The 7,568-nt window shown below is 51.2% G+C and overlaps 1 pseudogene; it reads right to left on the reverse strand.

Moving 5' to 3' along the window:
- Positions 1–3,870: 3,870 nt before the first annotated feature.
- LOC123424945 lies at positions 3,871–4,854 on the reverse strand (annotated as a pseudogene).
- Between the last annotated feature and the right edge of the window lie 2,714 nt (positions 4,855–7,568).

A 7,568-nucleotide genomic window follows, 5' to 3' on the forward strand; every position in this document is an offset into this window, starting at 1 on the left:
CCGGTCCGGTCCTGTCCCGGACCGAGCTGTCCAGCGGTCCGTATTTTCAGGACCGGCTCGAAAGTCAGCTGGCTCGGTCAGTTATTTTAGGACCGTGAGGACCGATTGGAACATTCTTTTCAGCAGCTGTTTAGCTCGTATTTAGTTGCAATTTAGGTCCTAGTTAGCTACAACAACAGCAGTTCCTGCAGTTTAAGTCCTAGCAGTTCGTGTTTGCAAAATGTGCTAGCTAGGTGCTGAACCAAGCATACACTTGTACATTCAGTATTCCTTTGCTGTATTTTTGCAACGAATCTCCTGCTTAATGTAGAGTGCTGCCACATTGCACTACTGAACCAACTGCAACTTACTCCATGCCGAGACAACTTTACAGTACATTATCTTATCCTGAAGGAAACAATGTACAAAAACTTCAGAAATTACAGCAGCAGCACGCTTGTCCCCGTGGCGAGCTTGGCGCAAAAATGGAATTGCGAGTGGACGGTGATCGTCGGAGACACGACCGAAGCGGAGGGAGACAAACACAAAAGTTTTTCCGACGCTCGAACACCTTGTCGTGCGAACGACTTTTCTGTTTTTCACCTGATCGAGAACTCCTGAGCGGCTGCGGTGCACACACTACAGCGAGGTAAGCAGCGGCAAGCCTGGAGACATGGTGGTTCATCCAAGGGCTGCCGATGGCCGTGAAGACGAGGAACAGCGGCGGGCACTGCTTCTGCATCAGTGCATGTGCTGGTGCATACGTGCGGCGGCTAGCAGAGGAAACGGCTGCAAACACAGGAGACGACGACGAGCAGAGGATACGGCGGAGAGCAAAGGAGACGACGACGCGAGCAGAGAAGAAGACGGCTCGAGCAGAGAAGACGGCGGCGAGCAGAGAAGACCTCGGTCCTGCGAGCGGTCTCGGTTAAAGACCGGACCGGACCGACGAAGTGGCGGGCCGAAATCTGCAGCCCGGACCGGCTGGATTTTCTACCGGGCCAGGACCGAGCCGGCTCGGACCGAGCGGGCCACGAGCGGGCCATGAAGCCCGCTCGCCACGTCCAGGCCTAGTCCCAAGGATGATTGCGGAGAGCTGATCACCCCATTGTCAGACAGTAAGGTTTATTTATCTGTTACGAGAGTATTTTGCAGTAGGTGTCCACTATGTCCTCTTAATGCTTGAATATAATTCTCCATCTCTTCAGGGTTGTAAGAGTCAACCACCAAACCTGTATAGTATCAAACGAGACAACATTGCTAAAAACATGTGCAGTCTTAGTTTTTCACAGATACCAAAGGACACAAGCGCAATGGAGTTCAATGTTGCATGGTTTTTGCTGTTGGCCGGTAATCGGCAATTGAGAAGTAATCTGTCCTATGAGAGAGTTTTAAAAATTCCTTCACGTGGAGTTCAATATAGCATGGTTTTTATGGCCAGCCAGTATTTGACAATTGAAAGGTAATCTGTACCGAGAGGGAGTTTAAAAATTCCTTCACATGGATCTAGGCTGCCTTAGCAACCACATAGTCAAAGAAAAGGTGATAGACACTTTCATCTTCAGAACTAAATAGACAACTTGTTGTGGGTTTCTCAATCCCCTTTCAATGAGGTTGTCCTTTTTCATAATCCGACAGAAGGGTGCGTTTGTAAAAGTGAAGCATCCTATTAGTACAAAGAAATGTCTCATAATTGAAAGAACTCGCCACCAAATGAAACACAAACCCTACCAAAACGAACACCATGGATGAGAAACGGGACCCCCCTCCACCCACCGTCGGAGCGGCGAGTAGAGGAGGCGAGACCGTGGACTCACCGACGTTGAGCATGGAACCATCACGGCATCATGCCCTGTTTGCCTTTTCCTGTGTTGGTGGGAACAAAAAGATTCACCCTGCAATGCTATGGTTGTTACTGGCAAAAAGGAAACACAGACAAGTTTTTTCCGATGGCTCTTTTTCCTGTTTTGTTCGATGGCTCTTTTTCCTTGACTGCCTCATTACCATATTGAGATGCAACGAGCTGCTCTGCAGCTTGATCTAATATGAACCTTTGAGACCCTGCTGGACATAACTTTTTGAATCTTATAACAAGTTAATTGTTTGCCATATGTATTCGAAATCAGTCTATTTGATCGCATGGTTTGTACTATATAAAGACAAATTTTCATCAAAATAATGATTTGAGTATTGGGCGAGCTATGCTCATATTAGATAGCCCACCAACTTGTGGTGCTAACTAGGATGACTACGGGCCTTTCTCACACATTTCCATAAGCAAAATAAAAATACCATTTACAATTAATAGCAAGACCATCCAACTTGAAGCAACATTCAAACAAGCAGCGCAGGCAAGCTAAACAACCGTTGAACCAACTAAGACTGGCAGGAAACGAAAACATGCAAACACCCCTGCACTTGCAAAAGAACATCTCAACTGCAACATACTGAGGATGTTGCAATATACTGCAGTGCCATTTACCACCGTGGAACTAGAAACCCCCGATAAAGCTAGTCTAGGAAGTTAACGAAAAACCAGTTATTACATGACATGAAGACTCCAGATAGCATTTTACACTAGAATGCATCAAATGATCTAAACTAGGTATAGCTTCTCGCACACGCGATTGAGATGTTCTGATCTCTCTTTGACTTCTTCACCAGCATCTAAATTGGCGATCAGTGATATTCTAGTGCGGACAGTGGGCTGATCACATTGTTTTTGCCTCTGGGCTGCTTGGTGGTGATGGGGTTGAAATCGCCCCACCAGTCAGAGGCAGCTTTGACAGCAATGCAGGCCTTGTCCCAAGGCTGATTCCGGAGTGATGATCACCCGATTGTCAGACAATAAGGTTTGTTTATCTGCTACGATAGCATTTTGGAGGAGGCGTCCAGTCTCTCCTCTTGAAGCTTGAAGATAATTCTCCATCTCTTCATGGTTGTAAGATTCAACCACCAAACCTGTATAGTATCAGACCAGACAACATTAAAAACATGTGCATTCTTAGTACGACGGAGTAGGTCGCATCTGACGAAAGTACGGATTGACAGAGAGCCGCCTCCGTTCCTCCGCCTCCCGGGTCACTCGCGCGAGCGACTCCGGAGGCCCCAACCCTAGATCGAGCGGGTGGTGGATCTCCTCCGTCCCTCGGCCACTGCCGTCGCCGGTGCCGGCGGTGGCGGCCACGCCCGTCTGCCAAAGGTGCCCGTGGTGGCGTCGACGGATGTTTGGACTGGCAAGGATGATGCGGATCTCTTTCCTACAGATGGGTCAGTGGTTCGATGATGATGGTGGCTTGTAAAACATGCGCGTGAGGTGTGCGTTTTAGGTGTGCTGCACCGGCCGTTGTTCCCGATACGTTATGTGGATGGATTGACGATAACAACGGTCTTAGATATGTGGAGTGAGAGCACTCCACATTATCGACTTTGTAGGTGTGAGTGGCGGCTTTGGATGGATTGATGTATACTCTTGTTAGACCTTTATGAAATAATTAGTAAAGATGGCTGCATCCATCGATTGATGCAGAGGCTGGGGTTTAACCTCCTTTTGAAAAAAAGAAAAATTTGTGCATTCTTAGTTTTTCCCAAATACCGAAGGACACACGCGCAAATGGAGTTCAGTGCAGCATGTATTTTGCTGGCTGGCCAGTATTTGGCAATTGAGAGGTAATCTGTACCCAGAGGGAGTTTAAAAAATTCCTTCGCATGGATCCAGCAGGTTGCCTTAGCAACCACAGTACTGTCAAAGAAAAGGTGTTGGACACTCTCATCTTTAGACCAAAATAGACAACATGTTGTGGGTTTCTCAATCCCCTTTCTGTGAGGTTGTCCTTTGTCATAATCCGACAGAAGGGTGCGTTGGCAAAAGTGAAGGATCCTATATTCCTATTAGTACAAAGGAATGTCTCATAATTCAAAGAACTCGCTAAGGTAATCAAAGGAGCAGTTGCCGAAGTAATCCCAGTCGGCGGTGGCCGAAGGGTCCCATGCCGCTGATGTCGGGGAGGACGAACAACGGACGTCGTTGGCCGACGATCTCAGCCCTTCCGTTGGCCCCGAAGGCCACAAATCTGATGATGGCGTCGACTCGACTTTGGCCACCTCGGCTGCGAGCTCCGCCGAGCGTGAGGTCTTCCCACTCCAAGCATCACCGTCGGGCCGAGGCGAGCGGCCGCCTGCCGACCCAAAGCCAAGAACAAGCGACTGGTAGTGCGTCTTGACGTGGTCCAAGGTGGCGTTCGCCTCGGCGCCACGGTGGCAGCAGGTGTGATCGCCAAAGTAGGTGATGACGTAGAGGTAAGGGTCGTCCTCCTCCTCCTCCTCTGACCGCTGGACCTGCCTCCTGGCAGGGCATCCACCGGCGTCGAGCTTGTAGGCGCACCTGAAGTAGTGCCTCGGGTGGCCGCTGCCCCGGATGTCCTTCTGCCCGTACTTGGTCCACAGGAAGCCGTCGTCCCAGTTCCGCTTCCTCTCCACCCTCGTCGTCGCCGCCGCCGTCTCTCCGCGGCTCGCGCGCGTCCTGGAAAACCAATCGGAAACATCTCGATAAGTCCTCGTGGTCGTCGCTCTAGTGTACGCATGCATAGCATAGGGAGGGAGTGAGGCTAGGTAGCTGTACCTTCGTTTGGGCCTGGTTGTCTGAGTGGCTGCGCTGCCGTCGGGCGACGACTTGCGCTTCTTCCGGCCTGTGTCATGGAGCGCGGCGAGGGCGCGATCGCAGCAGCGGAGGATATCGGCGGTGAGCTCCCGGATGCCGGCGTGGTCCTGGAGCGGTAGCAGGGCCTCGAGGGCCGCGGCTGACTTGCGTCCCTTCGCCATCATCTCGGTCACCAGCGCCGTAGAAGCGGCGGATGGAGTGGCTAGTGACGCCATGCCTGAACTAGCTAATCCTCCTCCTCCGCAGGCCGCAGCTGATTATTTCTAGCAAGGCTCAAGAAGATGACGACGGGAAGGTGGGGCTTATTTATACTCGAGATCAAAGCATAGATCGGGTCCGTCCATCACCATCTTTGATTTGGATAGGTAGGGTAAGGTAAAGTGCTAGAAGAAGCAGCTAGCAGCAAGGGTCGGCCAGCTATTTTTTAACCAACACGATTAGTTGACGCACGTTCCGTTTTATGCTTTTCATATACGCCGCGTCACTGGCGCCAAGTGTTAGGAAATTGACAAACCTAGAACACAAACACCGTCCTCCCCTCCCGCCACCCGTGCCGACCCGCACCCCCCTCCTCCGGCCTCCTCCCCTCCCCCCCCCCCCTTCCCTCCTCCCTCCCGCCGTCGGCAGTGTGTCGCGCCGGCCCTAGGTCGGGCCCCCCGGTGGCGGCAGCCCTGCGGTCCTCTCCCTCTTGGCTTGGGTAGCGCGGGGCAGCCGGGGTCCAGGTGGTGCTCCTCAGCGGCAGCGTCCCGGCTCAACGGCAGTGGACCGGCGCACCGGCGAGGCTTCCCCCTGGTCCGGCGTGGGTGATCTTTGTGGCGGTTGTGCTGCCGTTGGTGGCTGCTCGGTGGTGGTGGTGCTCCGGCCCTGCAGGCCTAGATCTAGGCCCCTTGGGCCTGATCCGGGTCGGGTCTGGCCTGCTTCGTTGCCTCTGGTTGCTCTGCGGCGCGGCTCGCGGTGGGGATGACAGCTTTGACGCCGCACCGCTGCAGCATGGCGGTAGGAGCTTCACGGGTTTGTCCATGTCCGACCAAGTTTTTGGGTTGCTCATGAAGGTAGCGGCGGCGGCGGCCTACCTGCAGCAGCACGGCGGCGTGGACTTTACGAGCCCCGGGGCTCGGTCGGGCCTGTTTGGTCCAGTGTGTCCCTGCTGCTGGGTCCGATAGGGGCCTGCCGATGACGGCAGAGGACATCCTCCGGGTGGCTGCGATGTTGTCGCCCTCCGGTTTCAATGGCTCGGTGTGATGTCGTCGTCGTGTCCGGACGGCGGCCGTCTTGGACAGTGGAGGTGGTTCCCTCTTGGGTGGTTGTCTTCCTGTCGGACCTTGTCTACGGGTGGTTCGCCTCAGACCGACTGTCCTTGCTACACTGTCCATGGTGAGACGACAATGGTGACTGCAATACCGTGCTGGCGTATCTTGGTGGAGGGCATGCTTGCTAGAGCGTCTCTGATTGTCCTAGAGGTGTTGTTTTGGGGGTCGGGAGAAATCCTTGTCATTCGGCACCGACACAGTGACGCTTGAGAGTGTCATCTTTCCTTCCTGAAGGGTGTTGGGTGTACCTCCACCCCACTCCTCGGAGCGTATCGGGGGAAGCCCTAGGACCTGCCCGGGCAGCAGTGTTGTCGTCGTAACTATCCTTTTTGAAGGTGTTGCTTCGTACACGAAGAATCAGAGTGTTTGGATCGTGGTGGGAATACTCCGAAGGGGACGCAACGGTTGCGAGTCATTGTTGTTTTCGTTAATTCGTCAATGTTGTCATTGTTTTCTCTTTCTTTTCTTCTAGACGTGAGTGTGTTGTTTGGCCCAGCAATAATTTCATGTTATATCGTGTGGTTGTTACAGGGGAGAGCCTATTTCGAGGTCGCGCACTCACCCACTTGGAGTTGGATCGATCCATGATATATACTCCCTCCGTTCCTAAATACAGTCTTTTAAGAGATTTCGCTAAGAGACTACATACGAAGCAAAATGAGTGAATCTATACTCTAAAGTATGTCTAAATATCCGTATGTAGTCCTATAGTGAAACCTCTAAGAAGACTTATATTATATTTAGGAACGAAGGGAGTAGATGCATGTCGCCGCGTTGCACGGCGCGTCGTTTAGCTGCATTTGACCACCAGCCATAATGTTTGACGGAGCCAACCCGAGGGTTCACAATGCAAGCATGCCCCGGCAATCATAGTAGTAAACCATATCAATACAAAAATACAAATTGCAGGGGAATTTTGTTAGTTTATGTGCTGGCCGTCCCGAAGAAGCAAAAAAGATCTACACCCATGCATGCATCCATGACCATCAGCAGGTGACATGTTCCTTTCGGAATGCATCCTGCTGGCATATGCAAGCCGAAGGAAGTACCTAGCTAGTTGTGATATTAATTGGTTAAGCTTGTCCAACCATCATCCAGAACACGAGTTTACCGTGGCCCACTAGGCTAAACCCAGTTGGCAGGTTAGTATTACAAAAACATTTTATGCTACTAATACCATGGGCGAATCTAGCAGGCATGAGAGCAATAATGCTAGACCTACGTAATCTATTTACGTAATTCTACGTGAGGTTCTTTCTAAACTAATCAGCTCCCTGATTTTCAGGGCGGTGTGGGCCTGAATCTAATTTTTTGTCCAACCAAATTAGGCCAAATCAGCTAACATGTAAGTTTACGTAGGTAAATTACCTAAGTGTACCAAACTCGGCATGAGAGTGGTCTCGATCAAAATAGGCTCCATCTGGTGTTCTTCGGTTTTGCATTTGGTTGTCCTCGTTCGGATTGCTTTGGATGGCTGAAATTATTATTATTATTATTTTTAGAAAAGGAGGATAACTTCCGGCCTCTGCATCTGAAAGATGCATGCAACCATTTTATTAATTATTCACAAAGATCTTACAAAGCAATACATCAATATATCTGAAGCCGCCCTCTTGACA

Source organism: Hordeum vulgare, chromosome 2H, assembly GCF_904849725.1.
Source record: "Hordeum vulgare subsp. vulgare chromosome 2H, MorexV3_pseudomolecules_assembly, whole genome shotgun sequence".
Taxonomy (NCBI): Eukaryota; Viridiplantae; Streptophyta; class Magnoliopsida; order Poales; family Poaceae; genus Hordeum; species Hordeum vulgare.